We start from the raw sequence: 14,976 nt of genomic DNA, 5'->3' as shown, positions 1-14,976 counted from the left end.
CTGCTGGATATTAAGCTGCTGTCTTTTGAACAAGGACTAGCATTGCATGTCTTTTACCATGGTGTTGGCTCTGCTTTAGCTAATGACAAACTGTTGGATAGAGAATTATTGAAATATGAGTTATCAGTGTAATTTTCTTTGTCTGTTCTTCATTACTGTATGAGATGAGAACACGTAGGGGACTTTAAGTCCCCTGCTGGTATGAAGAAGTATAGCTACTCTGAAAGGAGAGAAGTTACAGCAATGCAGTCTGGTTGGAAATCTGCTCCTGTTTTGATACTAAACATTAAAGGTGAAGAACTAAGTGCTTTGTATTCAAAATATATGACGTAGTGAACCTCTTGGACTACACTCTGTGACCTCACAATGACATTTTTACACATCCTCATCATTTCATAGTCTTACTGGTAATGTAGAATAAACATCCCATTTTAAATTCAAGTTCTATTCTTCTTGTGGTTTCCAGTTATATTCAACATGCTTATCTTTATTACTCATATGAGAGGCAGACACTTAAAGAGTGTACAATGTTTAACTACCATGAAAACATTCGAGTTAGATAAAAAAAGTTTTGAATGATTTTACCAATAAGATTTTAAAATTTAAATGACAGTTCCCTAGTGAAAAGTCATATGTGGGCATATGTGACATGAAATAGCACAGTAACATGAATTTTTGGTGTTGTTATATTTTATTTGTTGTTTTGCATTCTACGTGGTTCTCTGTCAGAAGTGTAAAATGTAAATAGATGATATGCACATGCTCGGTTGTTACACTGAACTATATACATTCAGAAGATACCATCAGCATACATTCTTAGATCTTATAACACAAGCATGCTTGAACTAATTGCCTGTGTTTGTTCTACTCAATTATGCTGTTAAATACCTGTGTAAACATTTGTGAAGTTGCTCAGGCAGCATGCCAAAACACACCAAATGACAAATTCACAAATTGGGGAAAATGCTTACTACAGTGGAGTAGACAAACTATTCAGATTATTTTGGAGCCTATACTGCTTTAATTCCAAATCTGTGAAACAAGGTATATGAAAGTTTATTATTCAAACAGCATTAATCTAAATATGCCTTAATTCTGCAGCTTATTGTTTCACACAGTTTGCATAAGAGTTCATATTAAAAAAGGTTCAATAGTATATACAAAATTAGCTTTAAAATTATCCAAACTTTTTCAACATGCCTATAGTTTTCCTCTCTTTGTTTACTTGATTAATTATTTAAATGTTTGAATACCTTGCCTTTTTATAAAACTAAGAAAGAAAATTTAACAAATGGAGTTCTATGAAGCTATTACCAAGAGAGGAATGAGTAGTTTTTAAAATAAATTCTTTGTGCTGTACATCAACTCTTCTTTTGAAGCAGAACAAAACACTTTGAAAAAGTGCAGCATTGATGCACAAAACATGTGAGGCTGTTTCAAGGAAGCTAAAAAAGTAAATGCACTAAACGACTGCTGATTTGTATTCAATTTACAAATTGGCAAACTTATCTTGACATGTTTTCACATTCCCATTACAGCTACATTTAAATAGCTGAACATTACAGTTAAAACATGCAGCAGCACTTACCTTACTGCCTTGAAGCTGCTTTCCTTAATTCCCAGAGCAGATGCAATAAGGGACTGTATCGACCAATATATGCTGTAAACAGTGACAGGAGGTAAAAGTCTGCCAGATCCTCTGTGTTACAAGAGGAAAAAAAAAAAGACCCTGAAAAAAAAACCCTAGTCACGCTGTTCTCTGAAGCTGCTATGTCATCATGGTGATCTTGTGGTGTGGCATGTACGAAAATGCAGCTCTCTTAATGAAGTGCAGGTGGATACCACATTTTGTACAAGGACAACCCATCTGCTGTTCCTGTGGGATGAGAGAATGATAAGTGTTTCACAAATCCGAAAAAGTTTAAATCATTAGCCATGGCGTTATGCAAAGATTTTTTGTATTTCAGAAGAACATTTTCCTTTATAAAACAAATTATAAACAGACTTTTGTTTTCCAACTTATTTTATACTGCTAGACATGAGTTAACAAATAGCACTCAGACCTCAATGCTGCTGTACTCCTTTAGCCAAGTGACTCATTCTTTTCTCTTTTTTTAACTATCGTATGTCCACAATAAAATATGCTTAATAAAACTTTTAGCTTAAGGACAGGAACAAAAGTGTCAGGATTATCTTTGAATTACATCATTTCACCCAACATAAGATACTGAGTTCAAAGCTTCTTCCACAAAGTGTAGTAATTTACTTGGTCTGTAACTTTTCTTTGGTGTTTAAATGCATGCCTGTTTAGTATAAACACATCCACAGGAATGCTTTTTTTTGTGTGTGTGTGTGTGTTGTATTTTTTCCCCAGCAGTTACTGTAAACTCACTTTATAAATTTGTTCATTTTTGCACTTACGGTTTTCTCCTGCTTTTCAGAATCTGGAACTACTCAGCTTTACATTGTCTCTTTCTTATTCCATGGATGTAGTTCAAGAATGTATCTTACAGCTTGGATGAGAATGCTATTTTCACAGGGAAATGCCAAAAAATAATGCACTGAGACAGTAACTGTTTAAAGTGGATCTTACTGTTTCTGTGAGAATCTCCCCTTATCTCTAGTAGTAGGGGTAGATGTCTTCCCATTTTATGAGATGCAACCTCTCTGTTCTAAAGCCGGATGGGACAAATGTGAAATGAGCATATTGAAAGAATACAGAAGCCAGTTTAAATAATCTTACATGTTTAATTATACTTAACCATAACTGCTGTTGATACGAGAGTGCAAACATTCTTGTTTTCAGCCCTGTTTATTTATTTATTTATTTTGTCTGGTGCCGCCTGTACAGAATAAATGATTTCTTTCAGAACTTCTTGCAATCCATTCCTTTGCACTTCTTTAACTCAACAAGTTTTGATTTAACTCGCACGCCCATGAAAGCAACAAGAATTTTCTTCTAGGCAGAAAAGCCACAGAACAGGATGTAGATAGGCTGGAGAATCAAGTGGCCTCGCACTGCAGAGGAACCCAGTCATGGGCTTTCACCAAGAGCTGCTACTGCTACATCTGGGCCTTCATGCCAGCGGGTCACTGGTGGCAGAGATAGGTCAGGCATAATTCAGTGCCCTTCACAAAGAGTGAGAAAGATGCCCCATGATTGCAAATCCCTGGACTTCAAATTCCTGTACTTCTGTCATAACACAATTAACAAACAAAACTACTCAAGACAGAGTGCCAAATGCCAGTGCAGCCCTGAGGGAGTGAATTTAATTGTGTTGGTATTCTAACACCGTGCCTGTCACCCTGGCATCGGAGAACCATTTACATGTTAGAAAACAGAGGCTGATGACAAACTATAATTACACATCCTGAGTGATGCAGATCAGCTAAATGGCTAAGAGTGTTTGAAATCTTCAAAATTGCCATAATGAATTAAGCTAAGTAGGTGAAATATGCATGGAATAAGGACTGGAAATGTACAAGTGGACAAAGCTGTTGTTGTCCTGCGCGTGGACAAATGGAGACCAGATGGAGTTTCTCATTCTCAGTATGATACTTCTCTGAAAATTATTTCATTAGTTTCAGTTGACCAAAGAAAACTTAAGCTGTAGTCTTGATTGCAAAGGGGAAAAAAAGCAAGAGTATTCGGAAAACAATCTAATTGAAACAAAGTAAGGATTCTGACTACAGAAAAAGAATATCTCAGAATGCCCTTTAAAGTGGCCCTGTGGTTTGCTGTGGGGAAGAAGGTACAGGGAAGAAGGTGATCAACACAGCATGACAGTTGTAAAGATAACTCAAAAATCCACAGGGATTTGTATTCTCTGATTAAAAACCTTTTTGAAAGACATGCACACTATTGTATAAAAATTAATATATATTTTGATCTTTCAATAAAAGACATGATTTTACTTTTGCAGTACAAACAGAATTACATGTTGCTGGGAATACAGGATAGTGAAGGCTCAAAGGTTTTTGGCAAAGGTATATCGATGTACTCGATGTTTATTACTCCAATTTATCTAGGTTCAGTCTTCATCCCTTTTCTCATTCTATAAACAGAAATACAAAACATACCTACCTTCCTTAGTGAGTAGAAACATCTTCTTAAACAAATGTGATGATATTTTACAATTAACCACTTACAATTAATCCATTTTGTAAAAACTTGGGTTATATATAGTTCAGCTAAGAATTTTCATTCATATAGCTCCCATTTTGCTGACTGTTTTACATTAGCTATGTAAACTGCACATTCAAGATAAAGAAAATATGCCTTCCAAGAATAAGATAAAGAAGAATTTTCCTTTACTTCAATAAGATTTTTGCTTTCTCTCCACTCTGATATTAATGCTGTTCCTTCAGCATCTTTTTATATGAAGGCTTAATTGATTCAGGAAACACACACCTCATAAACCTACATCTGGGGGAGTGCATTTCAGATGATGAAGATATGGTTTCTTATGCAACAGAGTGGGAAAATGGGTGGGTGATTCCTTTGCTCAGGGTCTTTTTTCTTTTTTTCTGACTCCTCTCCTTCTCCCCCCTTCTCCCCCCCCCCCCCCCCGAGTTTTCAAAAGCTGTTAAACCACATGTGAGCGTAGTTTACCTAATTTCCAAGGAATCCACAAAATAATGAGTAAATTCATCCATAGCATCTAATTTGATTATGAATATGCTTCTTACCTGATAGTTTAAGAATATGCATGTATTTCACAGTTTACAGCAGCTGTTCTTCTAATAAAGCCATCTTGTGGTTTTTTTTTTCTTTCTGCATTTAATTGTAGGCTTTATTTCTTATTTATTTTTCATAAATGGGGTCAAAATATGATTAAAACCTACTATCACGTATTTCTCTTTAATTTGTGTTATGTGAACAGAAATTTTCCTTTTATTTTCCTTTTATCCTTTATTTCAAGGCTCTTTTCTTGTTAATTCTTATTTTCAGATATGGCGATGGCCAAGAAGTCTGGTAGGTCTTAGTGAAAGAATCTGAAATCAGAACTCACTGTGAGCTTATCACTTTGCTTTAAGTCAGATCTCGCTTTCAAGTATTTTGAGTTAAAAATGCCCCTGTTCTCACTCTTCAGCCATCAGTCATATCCCTTCTGCCTTATCTTTCTCCAGTAAAAATATCTGCTTAATAGCTTCTACATACTTCTTCACGAACTTCTCTTAATCTGTTTGTTATCTCTTTTCTCTCCTAAAAGTTCAATGCACTGAAACCTAGTAGATATTACCGAAGACAGACGCTTCCTTTTAGACTTAAAATGCACACATCTGATATTAATTATGAATAAATTTCAATTCTATAAGTACTTATTCAAAAACAAGCATAATTTCCCTAAGATCTAAAAGATTTGAGTGCCCAAAGTTAAAAATAGGGTGTCATAGAAGTGTATAGCTTCAGATAAAATACTTGGGAAGCTTTTCAAATTACCACATAAATGGAGTAATAGATTTTCACACTATTAACTCAAAATTAAATGTTACTCTCAAGAGGAGATGAAGGCAAATTTGTATTAATGGGTTTCTTTTACAGCAGCAGAATGTAAAGAAATGTCCATTGAGAGAAAAAATCATTCCATGGATACTACCACACAAGCCACTTAATTATAGATAGGTGCTATGCTGTTTGTGTGATGTTTTCCACATCTCTGTGTAGTAATTATACAGCCTGTTTGCTTATATTTAGTGAATGAACAAAAATATGATATTGGTTCAAACTTCCAGTTATACTTTGTTAAATGTTTTTGCAAAGTCCTGCAGCATTTTGAAAGTATTGCTTAAAGCTGACTCATATCAAATGAGTTCCACTAAAAACAATTCAGTTCCAGATTCTGAAGGCTGTAGGTGCTTATTATTTCTTCATCTGAAAATTCTCTTTCATCCAAATAGAAATTTTATTTATTCAGCTTCTACACCGCACTTACACATTAAATGGAAATTGTTAGCACACATACTATAAGCATTACAAAATTTGTGGTGATCCAAATCCTTTTTTTCCTTTCTCCTAAAAAGGAAATAACAGCTTTGGAAATTTACAAAAATGGTACTAGTGGTACAACATATTAGCAGACCACAACAGATATTTTAGTTGAGTATGTATCTTTGTTTTTGTGGTTCTGAGAAATTACTTACTGTTTTGCTTCAGACTTGACAGTGTCTGTATTTGACTACTGCTAATCTCTTCACTGCTTTTCAGATTGTTTTTGTACCAGACTGCACTTAATTTGACTCAAATTGACAATGGCAAAATTCCTTTTAGTTGATTCTAAGTTTGAACAGATCTCTTTTATGTTAAGAACTGTAGGGACTAAGACTAGTAACTGCTTTTTAAACAGATTCCTATGTATATATAGTCTGTGTTCTAACATTTATAATGTGCAGGTCTATGTATAAAATAAAGACATCTGGTCCTGGAACATGAACCAATTCAGATTATTCTAATACAAGAAATAAGAGGGAATGTCAAGGAGTTGACAAAGTTCTGGGAAAGTTGGGGTTGGTAGGTTATAATAACAGCTCTGTATCTTAACTGGCACAAATGATTTACAGGGAAATAAAAAGCAAGACATGGCAAACTTGACTAGCTTATTGCCGAGTCTTTGTATGTAATAGTGCTCTATCAGCATAGACCTCCTTTGAAAGTCACTGACTGCTAAACATCTTCTAATGTAGACATTAAGCAATGTCTTTCTTCCTTCTCATCATTACCATTCAAGGCCAGAAAGGATGTTGCATCTAACTTGACTTACCATATATCTCAATCCATTAGTCTCCATTCTGTTACTGCTGGATGAAGTCCAACAAAATATCTTTGCTCCAAACAACATACACCCATTATCAAAGGTGTGAAAAGTTTGGGAATTTTCTGGTTTGGTGCAAAAATCTGTCATTTGTTTAAAAAATAAAAAATAAAAAATAGGAATGGAAATAGCAACCTTTGGATTTGCTTATTCTTTTTGCTAGTAGGTAATAAGTAGTAAGTTAGTAATAAGCCACTAGGGATGCCACCATTAAAGCATAGATGCCTCTATGGCTGAGTCATTTCTTAATGTCTTATTAGGTCACCAAAAGACAAATCAGTAGAGGAAAATCAGACTTCTTCCTTAGCTTTTCTTCATAAAGATTTTTTTGTTTTGATGCAACTATATGCATCACTATTTTACACATAGATGAAAACACCTCCCATTCCTTATAATTCTTTGTTACAAACTCAAAATTCACTTTTTTTGTTGTTGTTGCTGGTTTTTTTGTGGTTTTTTTTTGTTTGTTTGTTTGTTTTGTTGTTGTTTTGTTTGTTTTGGTGACATTATAGTCTTAGGAGTATATTCTTTTCTTTTTTTTTCCCATCAAGTTTTCCCCATCAAAACTGAGAATTTCCTTGCTGAAAATTATGAGTTCCTCAGTGAAACTGGTTTAATGAACTGGCAAGTTATAGTGGGATACTCAGTGCTGTCTTTCTGTGGGCAGAGGTTTGTACCTTGAGGCAATGTCAGACAATAAGACTGTCAGCAAAGTAAGGATTATTTATCAGTGCTTTTGTAGTTTTCCTTGTGTTCTAGCAGGTAACACCCAGAAGCGAAGAGCTCATTCCCAGACTGATAGAAAGGAGGACCTGCTCGACCTATGCGTACCTAAGGCACCTCCAGTTCATGAGTGTTATTCTATTTCTCTTTTAAGTATGAACAATATGCAAATTTAGGTTTATGAACTTTGCAGATTTGCTGCATTGCTCAGGAACAGTAGCTTCTATTTTATTAGTCCTGGGAGCAGTAGCAAGGGACTCTGGAGTGCAGGTAGTATTTTCATTGATTCTTCCTGTCAAAGGAAAGGGATTTGAAAGAGCCAGTCAAATCTGGAGAATCAACAAATGTTTACAGGGCTGGTGCTGCAGCCAGGAATTTAGTTACACAGATCATGGGATTACCTTTGAGTAATATGGTGTACTGGGGTTAGATAGGGTACATCAGTCTAAGGGAGCAGAATGAAGCCTTACAATCCAAGGAAAAGCTGTTAGCTACCTACTGCACTGCTTAACATCCATGAATTTATAGAGTCAGATGGGATGAACCAAGGGTGTTGAAGGATCTTGCAAAAGTGCTTGTCAAGCCACTTTCAATGTCCTGGCCAAATAAGGAGATCTCAGTGGGCTGGAAGTTGACAAATATGATATCTTATATATATCTTAAATATATATATCTTAGATCTTAGATCTTAAATATCTTGTAGAAGGGCAGAAAGGAGGAAATAGGGAAATACAGATCTGTTGGTCTCACCTCAGTAGCAAGGAAAGTTATGAAGCAGGTAATATGTAGTGATATCACATGATATGTACAGGAGAACCAAATGATCAGACCCACTCAGCATGGGCTTATGAAAGACATGTACTTCCAAACTAACCCTATTTCCACTCTCATACCCACCACACATACTCAGTCAAATCAAAACTCATATATATACTACATAATACATGCATTTCTGCTGCCTGGTGACTAAATGCAGTCAAAAACCCGATTATAGTATTTCAGCATACTTAATATCATTTCAAAACAAAACAGAAAAAAAAAAGGAAAACTTGTGAAAGGAGGAGCATTCAATGAAAAATTGATAGATAAGTACATTTTAGAGGATAAAAATAATATATCACTGTGCTTATTTTGTAAGGAAATCATATCGGTTTTCAAAGATTACAATTTGAAAAGACATTAAAGGCAGAATCATGCTGCCAAGTTCAATGCATATCAAGGAAACCTTTGCAAAGACAAAATAACGGAACTGAAAAAAGGTCAGACTTCTCAACATGTATTTTTTTTTAGTTATAACTGATACAGACTACTATAAAAACTAGTTATGTGGTAGCAACTTTGCCAAAAAAAATCAATCAAAACCATTTACTGACAGTGTGTTTATTAAGCAATGTATGGAAATCATGGCAAATATAATTTATCCTGATAAAAAGTGTTTGTTTTTTTTTAAATCTGTTTGTCTCTCCAGACTATCACCAGGTGAACTGAAGAAATAGGAAAATATATCAAAAGAAATTTAGAGAGTAATGCTTCTTATTTCTAATGTTATGCTTTGATTATAGATGAAAGTACTGATATGGCTTAAAATGCCATTTCCACTAGAGGTATTGAATACATCACTGAAGAAATGGCTTACTTGATGCCATTAAAAGACATAACTCAATCTCTTGATTCAAATGAAACATTAAAAAAATACACTAAAGCTATTTTCTTTAACTTTCTCAATGTATCTGCTATAGCTAACACTGGCACTCTGGCAACGGTTGCTAAAAAAGAACTTATAAAATAAATCTAAGATTACTGCCAGTAATATCAAAGACTTACTTATCACAGACTTAACTACAGTAAGTCACACTTGAGGAAATATCAATGCATCATACATCAAGAAGATTTATGCTCAAAAGTGTTAAAAATTGGTAATGTCATGCAGACTGCCATCAAAGCTGTGAATTTCATAAACTCCAAAGGATTAAATCATCACCAGTTTCAGGAATTCCTTAAAAATATGGATGCTGATCATGGGGACATCATTTACTTTTCTGAAGAAAGGTGTTAAAGTGCTAAAAATATTTTATGATTTGCAAAATGAAGTGGATTCATTTATAACTCAAAAGGAAAATTTGTGCTAGAACTTGAAGATCTAAGAAGTCTCATAGACTTAGGATTTTTGGTAGATTTGACCACTTCTTTAAATGAGTTCAACATGCATCTTCAAGATGAAAACCAACTTATCTGTGCTATGTTTCAAACCATATCAGCATTCAAAATGAAACTTAAATTATGACAAACTCAAATTATGGCAAATAATTTTATGCATTTTTATGCATCGGCTAAACACACACTTCTGTGAACAGCAAAAAGTACACAGCCTAGCTTCCCATTTTGATACATGAATTTGAGAATTTGTTTCAAAACTGCAAAAAAAAAAAAATCATCAGTTTTTTGGTATATTTGTGATTCCATTTTCAAGTCAACATAAATACGTTAGCTGTGATTTTTCCAATTGAATATGTAGAATTACAATTAGATAATTAATTCAAAAATTCAATCATGTCTCTTTACTAGACTTTTTAAGACCTGTCTTACCAGAGAGAAACAGCCCTCTCTTCACAATCACACTTTACTCATGTCATCACTTTTTCGTTGTATGTACATTTGTGAACAAGCATTTTTAAAGATGAAGTACAGGAAGAGTAAAATTTCATAAAAAAATCTCTGACCTTGAGAACTTACTAAGAATCGCAAGTAATCCTATTGAACTAGATGGATGTCTTAGTTTCACAAAAATAAGCTCAAAATCCCACTCAATTTATGTATATGTTGCTCTCTTTTTCTTATGGTTTTTAAAAAAAGATATTAAAAGATGAAACTGGTTTTGTTACTTTCATGTATTAACTATATTATATATTTTATATGTGGCCTAAGGCCTCTTCACTCAATTATAGAGTTGGTGTTATTCAGTGGCCTTTCAGCACCTAAATGGAGCCTATAGGAAAGATGGAGATGGACATCACGTAGAGTAATGCTAGGACAAAATATAACAGTTTTAAACAAAAAGAAGGCAGATTTATGTTAGATATGAGGAAGAAATTCTTTGCAATGAAAATGGTGAGATACTGAAACAGATTGCCCTGAGAATCTGTGGATGCCAATCCCTGGAAGTGTTCTAAGACATATTGAATGGGGCAACATGGTCTAGAGGGAGGTAGCCTTGCCCATGGCAGATGGGTTAGAACGGAATGATCTTTAAGGTCCCTTCAAACCCAAACCATTGTATGACTGTAGTTCTGTGGTTCTATACATACTTCATATTTCCTCGTTCTTCATATCTCATGCTTTTTATTTTCCTTCACTTCTAATTGCATTTCACTTCTGAAAAAAAACATGGTTACAGTTTTCCTTTTTTTTTCAGTTGTAAAATCACAGGACAAAAAGGTATTTCAGGACAATCTCTTAAATTCTTTCTAAGTATAGTTCTTATTTTTCTTCTAATTTTTTCCTCCCAGACGAATTTACTCATCCTTTTCCTGTTTGGGGATGTTAACTCTTCTGAAATATTGGCTCAAAATATGCTTTTGATTATATTAAATAGTCAGCTTTGGCAACCACCAGATTCCAATCCAGTGATTAACCTGTCTCTATTAACCAAGAGGAGGTTGAGAGCGGTTTTACCTCATGTTTTATGCAATACCTTTAGTCTTAGGAATTATGCAGTGTTCAGAAATTCTACTTATGCTTTATTATGAGCTGTTTGACATTACTACTAACATCAGGTGCCCTCAGTCAGTTGGTGATACAAAGACATCTACTGCTGTCTGATATGCTCTGGACTGTCCAGTACATCCACATCACTGGCTGTTATGACTTAGGATCACAAGAACTTTCACTGTTCTGAAATAGTGGCGAAAGCCAAGTATGTCTAAGTAATCCAAAATGACATTAGACACATGTTTTGAGACCTGATCATGCACTTGGAGCTCCAGACCAGGAGACAGACAATCTCTTAAAGTGAGGCAATATTCTCACATTGTGTAAACTGTCTGAATCGTGTGCTTTCCAACAGTTTTCATTGCCACCTTCTGTTAGCTGTGTATTTAGCACAATGTCTGCAAACAAACGTCAAAGAAACAGTGCCAGGCAAAGCGAGATGTGCAAGTCTGAAAACAGAATATAATCACCCAAAGGTATTTTCCATTTTCTTACCATGTTTTAAAAATATTATAATAAAAAAGGCATAATGAGGACTTTTTTTTTTCAAAAGTGAGATCAAAATTTAGAAAACAGTCCTCTGCTTCCATTAAGTCATCTCTTGAGTCAGTGATTTGCTTTCTTTTGCTTTAGTCAATCAAAGCATTCAAACAGATGTCAGTGTAAGTTATAGACATTAGAAGGGCCAGAAACAACCAGCAATAAAACAACTTTAGAGGCCTCTGAGATTCATATCATGGATTTTCATAGGTTATTTTGAAATTAAACTACTTGAGGTCTAACTTGTTCTTCATCTAACCTTGGAAGGGATAAGTGACACCAACATTTTCTTCATCCTACTTTAATGGAGAATAATATACCACTTTCTAAGTATTCTTCTTCTTTACCTCCTATAAATTTTAGAGCTTTCTCTATTCAGACTGATTTTTTTTTTTCTTTACATTTTCATATTTTTCAGACTTCAGGAAACACTTAAAAGGTTTTTGAGGTAATTATGTATTTGTGTATTTCTATACATGCATGTCTATTTGCTAATTGGTAAGCCAATTTGGCCTCAGAATTGGAATCAACAAGCATTCTTTTATCTTTTCGTATTTTCTTAATATTTGAAGTTACTTTTGCATATATAGATATGCGTTGCGCAACAAAATGAAATAGCATTTTCAAAGGCACCTCACCTTTTTTTTGAAACAACAGTATGCATTTAACCTAGAGGTAATTTCTTTCCTTCTCTCTTCAAAAACTGAGTTGTAATTTGTTTTGGATCATAGTTATGGAAACTAAAACGCTACAGTTAAATATTTTAACTGCACTGAACTGTTGATCAGATTGGAACTTCATAATATTACCTGTTGGTCAAAGATGAAAAGATATAGATGTAAACTTTTGCTGAAGAACTGACAGAGAAGAAAAATAGTAGGAAACCATTCATGTAGCGAGTAGATAATAGGGTTGTCAACATCTGGATAGGTCCATACAAAATGTGAATGACATCCCATCTAACATTATTGATTATAAGCAGGTGGACATCAAATTTCCCATTTAGACTGTACCTACACCAGTAAATCAGACAGTATCTCTGGCATTTACAAGACATTTGTTATAATATCAATTTATTATAATGAGCCTTTCTATAACTCTAGACTGACTAGAACAAGTCCTAGTCATGATCTGTGACTTGCCACTCTCAACAGAGTGTTTAAATGAAACCATCATGAAACCATCATTTTTTGTGGAGTGAGAAATCCTTACAATAGATTTGCTAGAGTCCACAATTGGCAAAAGTAATGATTTAGTTTAATAGAACAGACACAGCTTTAGACTCTGAAATATAACCAAGACCATGAATAAGAAGATCAACATTCAGGTCCTAAGGTCTGCTAACATTAGCTGATCCACAATTTGACATGTATCAAATAATAATTTTCATCATTTTCTCAAATTTTCTCAGTTTGCATGTGTGCATGATGATATGCGTCATTCTTGCCTTGCATTGAAGTTTTGAAGAAGATACACAGATTACTTTTAAATTGCAAAAGAGAAAAAAAAATACTCCAGAAATAAGATCCTATTCCAAATTTTAACAGAGTAATAATTTTTAAATGGAAAAGCTGGTTTCACATAGAATGCTGATGCAGGCTTAGTGACAGCAGTACCAATGAACAACACTGTAATTTAAGTCATTTTCATATTCCATAGATAACTTCAATAATGTCTAACTAGTTGCTGTATAACAAAATCCTTTTTTTTTTCAATATCATGAATGTAGTATGAAAACTCTTTTTTTTTTTCTTTTTTTTTTTTTTTTTCCAGAGCTGGCTCTTAGGCATTCATAGTAGCTGCTGGTAAACAGAAGCATTTTACTCTGTATCTAAGTGTTTAAACCTTTGCACTAGCTATGAAACTTTTATCATAATAGCAATGGAATAACCCTGTTAGTTTGTAGCAGTATAAACAGGGTAAAACAACAGAAAGCCCCAAACTTTCTATGAAAGGATTTTTGGTGAGACCCTTCTGCCTTGAGTAAACCTGCTGAGGTTTACTTTTCCCTCTTTCTGAGTCTTAGTAAAAAGGTTTTTTGAGGCAGGCAAGCAATGAAGAATAAGCAAGATTAGAACATAAGTGCATAAGCGTGAGCCTGCATTATTGTGTCCCGTATGTCCAAACCCATCAGAGAAGACTTGTTTTGTCTCAGGTTAGTGACTTTTCTAGGGAGCCCACATGAAGTCCCACTAATGTATTGCCCCACTTTCTTATTCTTTCAGGTTAAAAAATTTAATCAATGTCTGTGTGCCTCTAATCCATGGAAAAGTCATCTTGTCTATGCCTGTATTACTTAACCGTGGAGCTAAGAATGGCCATAGAGAAGGACTCATTGATCTTCCATACTTTAAGCCTGCAAAGCAGGCTGCTGGAATGATTAAGGACTTTTCCAGGGATTGTAAGCACCAGCATGCCACGTGTCTTAACCTGAGCACCTGGCCCTGAGCACACCAGAAGGTTCTGATAGCCCTGACCATGACAATCCAGACCTCTTTTTCTATTCTTTCTCTCTTTATTTCTCAGCTCTGCATAGTAATCAAAAGTCATTGAGCTTTTCCATTTTTCTACAGTGTACATACAGTCCCACTTCCCAAGATGTAGGGGACAAAAAAAATCCTTTGAGTTAGAATTCTGCCAGTGAAATTCAAAAATTCAAAGGAAACAAAGGTAATAATATTATTTCACAGACATTTAGTCTTTTGACTGCAGTGAGGAGCTCATCTACTTAACATTTTCCGTAACATGATGCAATTATCTTTACCCATTCTACAGAAATTCTGACTTTCTTTTTCTTTCTTTTTTTCTTTTTTTTTTTTTTTTTTGGTAACTCCCTGCAGCTTATCCAAGAGGTTGGCACAACTTCAGATGAGCCTGATGCTGGAATAAGCAGAAGGAGATACAAGAAAAATATAAATAACCCAACATGTCAATCTTTTTACATAATTTTGGTGATGACATAGTGAAATTCTAAATCATCTCAGATTTAGGATCTCTCAATCATTCTTCATTAGCCAATACTTCAGTTATGCTGCATGGTTTCAAGAGTTCATTGCAACAGATCCACATTAGAACAGTGTGTATGGACAAACCTCTGAAGAATTGTTCTCAGAAGTAAATAAGCCTTTATAAGCAATTCTGTTGTCTAATGTTCCTAACACAGCCAACAAATATTCAGAACAATTCTGTCTTT

Source organism: Tetrao urogallus (genome assembly GCF_951394365.1).
Source record: "Tetrao urogallus genome assembly, chromosome: 1".
Classification (NCBI taxonomy): Eukaryota; Metazoa; Chordata; class Aves; order Galliformes; family Phasianidae; genus Tetrao; species Tetrao urogallus.
This window is presented reverse-complemented; position numbering follows the sequence as displayed.